The 14288-nt window shown below is 34.1% G+C and overlaps 1 protein-coding gene across 17 annotated transcripts in view; it reads right to left on the bottom strand.

The window, feature by feature from the left end:
* RIMS1 (regulating synaptic membrane exocytosis 1) overlaps positions 1–14288 on the bottom strand; it is a 474220-nt gene that overhangs the window by 219519 nt on the left and 240413 nt on the right. Inside the window, exon 1 of one of the 17 annotated variants that reach the window (XM_060283419.1) lies at positions 1476–1592. The exons of the other annotated variants lie outside the window; for them this stretch is intronic. The gene's annotated coding sequence lies outside the window, so the exon portion shown is untranslated. Of the gene's footprint in view, positions 1–1475; positions 1593–14288 lie in introns of those variants that run through there. 17 annotated transcript variants of the gene reach the window in all.

Here is a 14288-nt window from a genome sequence, read left to right as displayed (position 1 = left end):
ATTTTCATCACACTAAAATATCCCTTAAGGAAGAAAGAATGGTTGTCATCTTTATATTTATCCTTGTACATTTCTCATGAAAATGATCTTTGTACAAATCACCGTCAAGTATATGAATGCCTGGACCGAGATGCATCTGAAATCATAGACTTCTGGGAACCAGGATAGAGTTTTGCTTGGCATTTCTAACACTATGATTCTGAGTTGCATATTACCATGTATGCATCACATTTTGAATGACTGTCTTTGAAGTTTCATTTAAAATAGCTTAGTAAAAATGGTCTGAGCAGGGTAGTCGATTGATTAGAAAAATGTTGTAGGGCACCATAGAATTAATATTTATGTACATAAACCTCAGTGTGTCATAGGATTTAGAAGGATCTACTCAAAAACCATCCATTATTAAAATCAATATGACAAGATATTTACGTGGAACAAACAATGAAAGGTAGGCACAAAAGAAAAGTTCAGGCTGTATATTCTCTCTAGTTTACCAGCAATCAACTAACCTCAGCTAGAAGAGCTCTTTCGGAGCCATCATTTGGAAACACATCTGCTGATAAATTATAAGATGTTATCGCCACTTAAAATAAATCTGTATAGCTGCTCTCCTCGTGATGACACTTACAACGAATGTAATAATGGCGCCAATGATGGTAACAGGAGTAATGAATAATACAATAATAACAGCAACGCCCGCCTCAGTGACTTTTCTTGGATCGCACTTCAGTTTTTCCTTTGCATTTCAGAAACAGCACCTCCGGGAAAGGCTAATTACCAAACTCTAGGTCCTCATTTTCACTAATACTGACTCAGTCAACAATTGTACAAACATATCACGTAAGGATGAATAAATCCTCGAAACATTAAGTGAGAAACAATATAAAAGAGGAAAAGAAGAAGCATTGTTTAGTTGGCGAAAAGAAGAAAATGTACTCCTGAAAACATTCAGATGGATACAAAGAAAACTATCACTTGTTATTGTTTACAAGACAAAATAAAAGCTAAAGTGAGAATAAGAAAAAGACAGAGAAAATATATTTTTAAAAAGGAAAATATTGCAGATGAACTGTTAAGAATTGCTCCCTTCCAAGCAAGAAAATTCAAATGAATTTTGAAAACTAAGACCAGCAGAGAGATTTGCTATAAAATGTTGAAGATTGATTATGCTTAACTCATTCCTCTACACTTTCTCGGGTTATGAAATGAAGACAACTCGGTCCACAAAAGCAGTTAATTATAGCATCTGCACAATGTATTAGATCACAGACTTCCCATTTAACGAGATGAACAATGCATAGTATACGCCTGTATCAGAATACAGGATCTATGGAATGGAACTTCAATTTAACATGCTTGCCAAATATGGCTATACTGTGCACAATGTATTAATACCACCATCTCTTAGATATCATTAATAAGGTCCCTCAGAAGTCGTGATTGATTGAGAGTGGACGTATCAAAGATGGCGATACCTTAGGACCAGAACTTCCATCAACAGTGACACTGAGTCTCCTCCGCCCAGACCCTGGATGGGGACAGGTGATGTGCTTCCTCTTTGGCTGCCTCTTTGGTTGACAAGACAGTGATGCGGAGGTCTGAATTCATGGAGTTCAAGGAGATTGGTATGAAACTTTGACTATTTTACAGAAACGAAGTACACATTAAATTTTTATTTATTATACTAATAATAAGAGAAATACTACTCTTTATCAAATTACGTCCTTTTCTACAAAAACATTAAAGTGTATTTAGGATAAATATGAATTTCCTTCAAAACCATACAGAACACAACAAAATTTAAAATTATTACAAAAGTTTCAAAAGGGAATTAAGCTGAATAAAGAGACAGAAAAAAGAAGAAAATATGCACTTCTGCATATTTTCTAGAAAGTTGTTATCACAATCTTAGCTTGAGTGTTTCACAGTTTTAAGTGCTATAAAAATGGATCAATAGAAGGTAATTGCCAGATTTGTGCAGATTCCATGTTTTGAATATGTTACAAGTTTTGAATATGTGCTGCAGGATTGATAAAAGCAAACGAAATATAGTTATTATTTATTTTAGTAAGTTAAAATTATAATTAAATTGTAACTAAATTAAATTTTACTTAAATTTTACAATTCACTTAATTCCATTTTTAATTTATTCAAAAGGTTACAATTAGTAGTTAAGAAGAAGCAGCTGTTTTGATTAATGCATTTAATATTATTCATTCTTTTAAATCTGTGATATTTCCTTAATTTTTGTAGAGTTTTAACACTTAGGAAAACTATTGTTTAATTCCAAATTTTCCTATGTATTATCTTTTTGTGCACCATAATATTTTTAGATTTGTATTTAAAAATTATAAGTGTGGTCAACCTATCTGCCAATTTGAAAGCAAAATTAACTGTAAAAAAGTTCAAATATTTTTATTGAAATACTACCTCCCAATATCCATTATTAGTTATATAAATAAGTCTTGCCACAAAGTTTACAAATGAAAAACAAATTGCTTATATGAGATATAAAAAAATATGAGATTACAGTAGAATATTAGTCATACCTTTCAACACATTTTGTATCAAACATTGCAGACATGTATAAAAATGAGCTAATTCGTTGCTGAGAAGAAACACAGTTATGTGTGTGAGATAGGTTTCCACTGTCTCACAGTAGATGAGATAGTGGAAAATAGTTGATGACAGAGGAGATGAAAATGAATGAGTTCTCTTTGGTGCTTGTTTTGATGTGTGTGTGTGTGTCTGTTTGAGTGTGTGTCTGTGTGTGTGTGTCTGTGTGTGTATGTCTGTGTGTGTGTTTCTCCTAGTCTTTTGTTATTGTTACTTCATAGGTTTAATTTTTCCTTTTGGAATTTTATTAAATACATAATACGGATTTATGAAATATAAAATATGATATAAATTGCTTCTTTTTAAAGAGTAAAGCACCCCAATCCCACTGTTCCACTATTAATATTTCAGTTTAGTTTTTCTATACAAATTTAAAACAAATTCCACTGTAACTTGGCATTCTATTTACTCACTTAATATTACAGCATAAATATTTCTATGGATTCTAAATGTTTCTAAAACATTTTAATATTACAAAATATTCTATAGACACTGTATACCATTAGTCTAACCCTTAAACTGCTTACATTCTTTCACATTAATACAGAACTCTGCAGTAAAAAAGTGTTGATCAAACTGTTTTCCTATTTAAAGTCATCTATTTTTTAGAATGTATCAGAAAAGTCAAATTACTGGGTAAAATTTTAGAGTGCTTTTAAGGTTCTTCTGCTATAAGCACTATACAGTAGTTTAGGATTCTTTGTCTATTTTGCAAAATAGCCTCCCAAATGGGTTTTGCCAAATTGTAACCAAAAACCTGACAATATCAGCTCTGGATTTTAAGGTCTGATGATTTAATAATGCCCCCAGACCGTGCACTCTCACTCTCATCAATGTTTCAGATTTAAGATAATATAATGAGATCTCACCTAAATAATCACCAAAAGGCATCTAACAAAGTCATAACTGTCCATTCAAAAACACCTCCACATAAGCACATACAAGCACACCCTGAGAAGTCCCAATCAACCTTTCTAATTCCTTGTTTTTGTCTTTGTGCCTTTTTTCCCCTATGGATAGTTAATAAATCATTTTAAAAAACAAACAAACAAAAACCTAGAACATTAAAGAGAAAGGCCAAGATAAATGTAAAGGAGAACTGATTTTGGAAAAGTAAGAGATAATTCCAAGAATAGAAAAGAAAACTTAAAATGGTGTTTAATTAGTGTTCAGATACCAGAACAAAAAGAGCTCTTGAAAAACAATACTAAGATTGTCAACAACAAAAAACGAATTTCAAAGAAGGAGTTTATTAAAAAGTCAAGAGATAAAAGAATATGAGACAAATTCCAGCTAGTTCCAAAAAGAGAGAACAGAACATAGCAGAGAATGAATTTTGCAAAAATAATAGGAGGCAAATTCCCAGAGTGGAAAAAGTCACTGCATTTTAACAAAAAGAATGGAAAAAGAAATCACAAAGAGACAACATTGCTATAAAATTTCAATACACCAAAGATAAAGAGAAGATCCTAAAAGCTTCCAGAAAGAAAAAGTCAGATCCCTTTCAAATAGAATAGATCAGATTTCTCATCAGCAATATTGAATGTTTGAAGACAGGGAGAAATACCTTCAATGTTCTTGGGGAAAACATTGGAGCCTGCAATTCTATAGATAAGCAATTCATCAAGCAAGTGTAAAAGCAGTAAGCAGTATTTTCAGCATTTGGAAGAACTTGGAAAATTTACCACTCACACAGCCTTCCTTAGCAAAACAAAGTCTTCCAAGAAAGAGGAGGAAATGGGATCTAAGAGCAAATGGTCGTTTGCAGAAAGAGCAGTTAAGGGAAGTCCCAGCGTGAACAGCCCCTTCTGGAAGCTTAAAAAGAATCTTGGAGCAATAGTGCTTTGTGACCACCTAGAGGGGTGGGATAGGGAGGGTGGAAGGGAGACGCAAGAGGGAGGAGATATGGGGATGTATGTATATGTATAGCTGATTCACTTTGTTATAAAGCAGAAACTAACACACCATTGTAAAGCAATTACACTCCAATAAAGATGTTAACAACAACAACAAAAAAAGAAACTTGGAGCAAGGGGATGAGGCTCCTGGAATGAGGATTTCAAGAGTGAGAATAAAATATCTGAGAAAACAACAGCAACAAAGGACCTCATGGAATGCACAGTGTAGTTTACATAAAGAAACTTAGCTGGCTAAAAGAAGAACCCATTTGCATCTGAAGGTAGGAACATTCTCCACCAAGTGGAACAATGTATTGGCCCCCTACAATATCATGCATAATCTAAGCCCACCACTCAGCTCTATGGTGGATAAGAACTGTATTATTTCAAGTTGTAGATGTGCCTGGTGGAGGAAATGAACTAATGATTAGGTGGAAGGACAGAGGGGTGTCTAAATGAAACTTATCCTTCTCTGTCACAGCAAGAGTATAGGGCTGGGAGCAGCGTTTACTAGCCCTGAACTTAGATGCTCGGTTGTACCTTGTCTCTCATGAATAAACTTGCAGTTGGGAAAGAATATACTTGCAGAGGATTCTTATTTTTGATATTGATATAATGCTTTCTTCTTTGTATTTCATTTTTATCCACATATACATAGTTACATAGACAGGTATATGCGGTTTGATGTCTAGTGGTATATTTACCTTTCAACTATACTCATAATATATGATTAAAAGTAGAATGGCATACCATGATCATTAACTGCCATTTATTGATAATTTTATCACTTCTGTTCATTTCCATGTTACTAATGAGAATGAACGTTTTTCTCAGTGTTTTCCAGATATTCATTAAGATATTGACTGCCCCAGCCTTTTGTGTCTTTATCAATTGAATTAATACTATTTTCCTACCCGTTTTAATTGATTTAACTCTTTGAGAGAAAGAGTTTTCATACTGTTACTTGTCATTTCAATTATCTTTCTCTTTGTCAATAAAATGGTTTTTCATTTTATACAGTCTAATCTATTGTGCTCTTCCTTGGCAATCCTTCTGTTGTACTTTAGCCCAGAAAACGCTTTGATAAATATTCGCTTTTATTTTTATTGACTAAATACGGTTGAACATTTTACAATTTACTCCTTGGTCCCTCAGAATTTACTCTGATGTGTGACAAGAGATAGGAATCTAAAGTGGGTTTTTTTTTTCCTTCATAGCTAACTACCTCAACATGATTTACTGGATAATCCTTCGTCACACGACCAACCTTCAAAGAAGACTACGTGTCTAGAGTTAAACAGCGCAGGTTCGAATCTCAGACACACCACTTCTTTGCTATTTACTCAGGCCCCCTCCCTAACTCAGTGCCGTCATCGGTAAACTGAGGATGCTAATAGCTCCTAACTCACTGAGATGTTTGGGGTATTAATGACATAATTTATCTGAATCGCTCAGCACAGATCCTGACAGATAGTAAGTGCTTATGAGGCACTAATAACATGATAATGCCTAATTATTACTAATAACTAATCATTACCATCATCATTACTTTACTAATCATACATATAAAATCTTTTAGGGGATTTCAGCTGCATACAAAGCCAGCAAGATAAATTTTGTTCCTACAGAGATACAGACGTATAAATGTGAACGTAATTCAACCACATCAGCTGCGTTACATTATACAGTTCCTACACCCTGAGATGCTTTCACACAGGCTGTCTGATGGTGTGTCTCTCATTGCTCTTGTCTGTGTAAAAGTCAAACATTTTTCTTATCTTGATTCTGTGTAGGTCACAGCATGTCACTGAACACTCAACACGATGAAAAGAGCAGAACTGGGGAAGTCACACCATCTCTCTATGTTTCAGTTTACTCGTTTGTAAAATAGGGAAAATAATAGTACTGATGATGTCACAGGCTCTGTCAGGATTAAGTGAGTGAGAGAATATATGCAACCGTGTTTAGCACACAGAAAGCACTCAATACATATACAAAAACTCCCTGAAGATGTGTCTTCAATTAAATTAAATTATTCTTTATTTTCTGTATGAAGTACCATACTCTGCACATATTTCTGATTTAAACAAATATTTCTGTTATGTGCTAGGCATTGTGCTAGGCTCTGGGGATATATCAGTGAACAAAATGACAAAAATCTTGCCTGTGGAGTTTATGTTCCAGTGAAGAAAACAGACAAAAACAAAACAAAATAGTAAACATACAAGGCATGCTGGATAGTGAGAAGTGCTGTAGAAAAAATAAGAACAGGCATTCTGTGTGGCAGTGAGTGGGGTTGACCTTCAAAATGGCTGGTCGGGGAACATTTCACTGAGAGAGAGTATCTGAGTATGTCAGGCTGTAAGAACAGCAAATGAAGATTTTGAACAGGGGTACGCCTGCTGGTTTCAAGGAACAGCTGGGGCCGAGGCAGTGAAGGTGGTGCGGTGTGGTGGGTTCACAAAGCAACAGGGGTCAGACTGAGTAGGTCTTCGTGAGTCACAGCAAAGACTTTGACTTTCACGACGAGAGTGATGGAAGCTCTTGGAAGGTTTTGAGCAGAGAAACGACCTAACGTGTTTTATGCTTTAATAGGATCCTTCTAGCCACTGTGTTGAGAATTAAATGCAGGAGCTCAGTTGCAGAATCTTTTTGAATTGAATTCTAATACTGCTCTTTTTACTCTCTTTAGGCTCATCTTTGCCAGATATGTTTCCTAACCCCTTTAGTTTATCTTTTTGTGTCATTTTGTTGGCGTTGCATCTCTTCATATACAGCACAGGACCGAGTTGTATTTATTTATCTAGTCTTTGTGTTTCAGTAGCATCCAAACATGCACTATCCTTATTTTCTATGTCCTGACTCATATTTTTTCTGGCATTCAGTAACTTTATTGACCTTTAATAACCTGTGGTAATTATTATTGTCGTAACCTTAATTTAAGGAGCAGAAACTTATCTGTTGTTTGCAAGGAAAGTATCGAGGTACTATGTCTGAGAATTCACAAGTTCAAATTTATTGTTTCTAGTGACAGAAAGTGTATAAAGTCTCATAAAATATTCTACAGTGAGTAAAATGACTCTTATTTTAGATATTACCTGGTCAATAGATAGCTGGTATTATGGAAATTCACAGGTAATATTAAAGTACTTTTTATTGGTTTATAACACTATATAAGTTTTGTGTGTACAGTATTATATTTTGACTTCTGTATACATGACTGCATGCTCACCACCAAGGATTTAGTGTCCATGTGTAACCATAGAATTGACCCCCTAACCTCCTTTCCCTCTGGTAACCAATACTTGTTCTCTCTACCTTTGGGCTTCTTTTTGTTTGGTTTATTCATTTATTTTGTTTGTTTCTTCCATTTATATTGCACTTGTGAGTGAAATCATGTTATTTGTCTTTCTTCATCTGACTTATTTCACTTAGTATAATGCCTTCAAGGTCAATCTGTGTAGTCATGAATGGCAAAATTTCATCTTTTTAAATGAATGAGTAATATTCTATTCTATATACAAAAACACATCTCCTTTATACATTCTTCTGTTGACAGGCACTTAGATTTTTTCCATATCTTGACTATTGTAAATAATGCTATGATGAACATAAGGGTGCCTGTATTTTTTCAAATTAGTGTTTTGTTTTGTTTTGTAATCTTTGAATAAGTGCTCAGAAGTGGAATACCTGGATCATGTAGTAGTTTCAGTCTTAATTTTGGGGGGAACCTCTATACAGTTCTCCACAGTGGCTGCACCAATTTATGTTCTCACCAGCAATGCATGAGGGTTCCCTTTTCTCCACATCCTTTGATTTCTTTTTTGACCTAATAGTTGTTCAGTAGCATGTTGTTTAGTTTGCACATTTCTGTGATTTTCCATCTTTCTTCTTGTAGTTGATCTCTAGTTTCATAACTTTGTGATAAGAAAAGATTCTGGATATAATTTCAATCTTCTTAAATTTATTGGGACTTGTTTTGTGTCCCAAAATATGCTCCATCCTTAAGAATGTTCCATGTGTGCATGAAAGGAATATGTATTCTGTTGCATTTGGATGGAATGTTCTGTATAAATCTATGAAGTTCATCCTGTCTAATATTTCATTTTAGGCCTCTGTCTCCTTGTTAACTGTCTATCTGGATGATCTATCCATTGAAGTAATGGTGATCCTATACTAGGTGCATATATACTAATCACAGTTAGGTTTTCTTGATGAAATGTCCCCTTTATCCTTATATAATGTCCATCTTTGTCTCTAGTTACATTTTTTTGTCTTGAACACTGTCTTCTCTGGTATAAGTATGTCTACCTCCACTTTCTTTTGGCTGCCATTTGCTTAGCATATCATCTTTCATCCATTCTCTTTGAGCTTATGTTTGTCTTTAGAGCTATAGTTCAATTTTGTTTTTTAATCCATCCAGCCACTCTGTGTCTTCTGACTGGTGAATTCAATCCATTTATATTTAGGGTGATTATGAAATGAGAACTTAGTATTGCCATTTTATTTTTTCCTTTCTGTTTGCTCTATATCTCCATTGATTCTTTTTCCTTCTGTTTTTGTCTGCCATTTTAATTTGGTGATTTTCTATGATTTTTTTTCAGTTTCCCCTTTTTTTAGTGTTTTCTCGCTCTGCTCTGGATTTATATTTTGTGGTTGCCATGAGATTTCTATAAAACATCTCATAGATAAAGTCGTCCTTTTTCTACTGATAGAATTCATTTTCATTTGCCTATATGGATCTTAACCTTTTTTTCTTCCCCTTTTATGTTTTTGTTGTCTCAAAGTATCCTATTTTATGTTGTAAGTTTGTTACCAAATTGAAGTAGCTATAATTATATTTAATGCTTTTTTCCCTTTAACCTTTATGCTATAATCAATTGCTCAACAACATATTCTGATATAGAGTTGTAATTTTCTGCTTTTGTCTGTCGATTTATCACCTTACTAAAAGTTTTGTATACTTCTGCTTTTTCCTTTCAGGTAGAAGAGCTCCTTCCAACATCTCTTGTAAGGCACGTCTAGTGGTGATGACCTCCCTCAGCTTTTGTTTGTCTGGGAAAGCCATTACTTCTCCTTCATAAGGGTACCTTTATGAAGGGTAACTTTTCTGGATAGAGTATTCTTGGCTGACAGTTTTTATCTTTCAGTATTTTGAGAATGTCATTCCACTCTGTCTTGGTCTATAGAGTTTCTGCTGAGAAATCTGCTGTAGCCTAAGGGCAGGTTTCTTTGTAGGTGATGATCGTTTTTTCCCTGGCTGTTTTAAAATTCTTTCTTTGTCATTGACTTTCAATAGTTTTAATATAATGTGCCTTGGAAAATGTCTTTTTGTATTGAGATAATTAGTTGTTCTCTTAGATTCATGGACTTGTATATCCAGTTGCTTCCCCAGGTTTGGGAAGTTCTTAGCTACTATTTCTTTAAGTAAACTCTCTGCTACTGTCTTTCTTTATTCTCCTTCTGGGATACCCATTATCCTAATGTTGCACTTCCTAATAGAGTTGGATAGTCTTGCAGAATTTCTCCTTTTTTAAAAATCTTAATTCTCTTTCCTCCTCTACAGGTATCATTTCTAGATTTCAATCTTTGAGCTCACTAATTCTTCCATCTGGTCTGCTCTATTTCCAATGCCTTTAATGCATTCTTTATCTCCTTTATTGAGGTCTTCAGCTCCCAAATTTCTGTTTCATCCTTTTTTAGAGTTTCAATCTCTTTGGTAAAGTATTCTTTCTGTTTGTGAATTTTATCCCTAAACCCATGGAGCTGCCTAAGTTCTTGCTCTTCTGCATTTCTTCCTCCAATGGGCTCCATGAGAGATCACAACTCCTTTAACAAAATATTTTTGAAGCTTATACAATAAATGGGCATTTGTTTAATAACTTATACTCATGCCTCCTAGATTAACACAGTATTTGCATTATAAAACATGCAAAATATAAATTTAAATGAATGAGATAAAATATAATAGAATTTGAATTTTATATTGTACCCAAATAAAATTAGAAAACACTAACAAAAATTCTGGGAATAGCCTAATTTTGGAAATTAAGCAACACGTATATAAATATGTGAAGGTCAAAGAATAAATCACAAGAGAAATTAAAATGTGTTTTTTGATCTGAATGATAATAAAATACAACTTATTAAAGTTTCTGAGATGTGGCTAAAGTACTTTTTAGAAAATTATAGCTTTAAACACTCATTCCAAAAGAAACAATTATAAAATCAATGGTCTAAGTTTCACATTAAAACAGACAAAATTAATAAAATTAATTAACAAGAATAACGAAATATAGAATAAAGAAGAAAACAATAGAGATTAAAGTGGAAATCAGTCAAATATAAAATTTAAAAATCAATAAAACCCAGATAAGATCAATGAAATCAGAAACTGGGTTATGATACCTCTTATACGTGGAATCTTAAAAAAATGATACAAATGAACTTATTCACAAAACAGAAACAGACTCACAGACTTAGAGAATGAACTTATAGTTACCAGGGGGGAAGGGTGGGGGCAAGGGATAGAGTAGGAGTTTGGGGTTAACATGTACACACTGCTATATTTAAAACAGATAGCCAACAAGGACCTACTGTATAGCACTGGGAACTCTGCTCAATATTCTGTAATAATCTAAATGGGAAAGGAATTTGAAAAATAGTAAAAAAAATTTTTAAATAAATTTTAAAATTAAATTTAATTTAAAAAAAAAGAAAAGCTGTAACATTCATTTCAGGGATCAGCTTCTATTTCAAATGTGCCTAAATGGAGAGTTATGCATTTAAAATGTGGACTATTTTCATGTAAGGGAAACAAAATAAATTGCACTGAGACCCACTTAAACATTAAAAAAAATAAATAAATAAACTGGCTCTTTGGAGGGAGTAATAAAATTGATGAACATCCCACTTGACTGATTAAGAAAAATAACAGAAAATAGAATTACCAAAAGAGGGGACAGCACCACAGATCCTAGACTCATTAAAAAGATAAATAAGGGAATATTATGAACAACTTTATGCCAATAAATTAATTAACATGGATTAGAGAAATTCCATTAAAATTCAAACTACCAAAACTGACACAGGAAGAAATAGGAAACATCAATTGCCCCATAACTAATAAAGAGGTTGTATTCATAATTAAAAGACAATGTACAATGAAAATGTCAAAACCAGATATCTTTACTGGAAAATTCTTTTAAACATATTTAAAGATATCAAAATGATATCAATATAACATGGACTTTTTTTTACTAAAAAAGAGGAAGATTGACCACTTCCACTTCTGAACTCCTTTTATCAGATCAGCCTAGCCTTGAAGCTAAATTCCAGATACAAGAAAACCTTCCTGTAGGAAAATAAAGTTAAAAACCACTATCCCTCAAAAACATAGAAGCAAAAAGCTTTAAGAAAAGTTTATCAAATATACAGGAAACCTACCACTAACAGTGCATTTATTGTGAAAGTCAAATGTTTTCTACCTAAGATTGAGAGCAAAGCAAGGATTTCTGTTCTCAACATCACTATTAACCATTGTAATAGAGATCATAGCAAATACAATAAGGCAAAAAGAAATAAAATATAAATTTTGGAAAGGAAAAAGTAAACGTATCCTTATGGACAGAAGTCATAACAGTATATACAGGAATTCCTAAAGAATCTACAAAACACTGCTGGAACTAATATCTTGTAGCAGGACACAAATTCAATACACAAAAATAAATTTTAATCCTTAAGGATAAATTTAGCAACTATATGTGTAAAAGCTCTACACTAAAATTTATAAAACATTGTTGAGAAAAAATTTTTGAAGACTGCTTAACCTTGGACTTCTCAGCCTCATGATAAATAAATGTCTGGTGCTTAAGCCACCCAGCCTATAGTAGTTTGTTATGATAGTTCAAGCAGACTAATAAATGGAGACATATATCACATTTAATGATTGAAAAACTCTGCCTTGTTAAGATGCTATTTCTCCCAAATAAGAAGCATGAGTGGGAGACCAGAGGTAAGCAGAGAGAAGTTTGGGTATTTTTTTCCTCCAGTAGTTTAGACAGTGACTTCATCCCTCTATAGCTCCCCTTGGATGGCACCTCATTATACCGCCCTCCCAGGATCCAATAGCACAATTTCTTCCCCAGCTCCTCTAGACTTAGATGTGTTCATGGCTTTCCAGCTTCAAACATCTCAGTCTCTGATTGGATGAAAGCAATCTGCCACTACCCTTACTTCCTGGAAGAAGCAAAAGTACTTGATTTTGATGTAATATAACAACATAAAAACTTCAAATTACATGGTAAGTTTTTCATGAAAAGTAAAGCATCCATCCAAAAATTACTACATATACCAGGAGGCAATAACACATGAAGAAAGACAGAAAGAGATGAAGACAGAGAGACAGGGGCAGGTAGAGAGAAAGAGGAAGAAGGAGAGAGAAACATGTAATGGAAACAGACCCACAGGAGATCCAAATACTGGAGTTGTAAGACAGATATTCAAATATGGTGTTTAATATGTCCAGTAAGTTAGATGACAAGATGAAGAATCTAAACAGATAATCAGAAACTATACAAGAAGCAAATGAAAATTCTAGAATTGAAAAAGAGTGAACTTAAATAATTAAGAACTCAGTAGATTGGTATCCTTTCAAATTAGAAAAAATAGAAAATAGGATTAGTGAACTCGAATTAGGATAAAATATGCAGGCTGATGTAGGGAGAAGAAAAAGTATTGAATTATAAAATAAGGATGATCATAAGAGAGTTATGAACCATGGTAAGAAGGTTTAGCATGTGTGTAATTGGAGTCCTAGAAGGAGAGAATATAAAGTATGGAACAGAAGCAATCCTTGAGGCCATGATTTTCCAAAACTAGCTGCTATGGACTGAATGGCTGTGTTCCCTCTATATTCATATGTTGAAGCCCTAATCCCTAATGTGGTTGTATTTGGAGGTGGGTACCTTGATTTTGAACTTCCCAGTCTCCAGACTGTGAGGAATGAATGGCTGTTGTTTAAGCACCCCTGTCCATGGTATTTTGTTATAACAGCCAGAATTGACTAAGACACCAATGAAAGACATAATGCCACAGAGTCGAGAACTGCTGGAAACCCTAAGCAGAATAAAGACAAAGAAAACAACACCTAAGTACATCAGCATACAACTATAGAAAACCAAAGACAAACTTTTAAAACAGCCAGAGAAAAAAAGAAACATTATTTTCAAAGGAGAAACCATAGGATTGATAACTGGCCTCTCAACAGAAGAATTAGAAGACAGTACAATTATATTTTGGTGATGAAGGAAAATAAATGCCAAATGGAATTCTATAAAAGTGGAAAATGTTGGGCTTCCCTGGTGGCGCAGTGGTGGAGAGTCCGCCTGCTGATGCAGGGGACACGGGTTCATGCCCCCAGTCTGGGAAGATCCCACGTGCCATGGAGCGACTAGGCCCATGAGCCATGGCCACTGAGCCTGCGTGTCCAGAGCCTGTGCTCCGCAATGGGAGAGACCACAACAGTGAGAGGCCCGTGTACCACAAAAAAAAAAAAAAAAAAAAAAAGTGGAAAATGTCCTTTAAAAATTAAGCCATAAAAAAAAAAAAAAAAATTAAGCCATTCTTCTTTTTTCATTTCTTTTCCACTGCAGGAAGGAGGGATCTTAGTTCTCTGACTAGGGATTGAGCCCATGCCCCCTGCAGTGGAAGTGTGAAGTTCTAACTACTGGACCACCAGGGAATTCCCCAAAATAAAGCCATTCTGATTCTAAT

Source organism: Globicephala melas, chromosome 14 (assembly GCF_963455315.2).
Source record: "Globicephala melas chromosome 14, mGloMel1.2, whole genome shotgun sequence".
Taxonomy (NCBI): domain Eukaryota; kingdom Metazoa; phylum Chordata; class Mammalia; order Artiodactyla; family Delphinidae; genus Globicephala; species Globicephala melas.
Note: the sequence above shows the minus strand (reverse complement) of the source record. Positions and strands in the feature narration are given on the sequence as shown.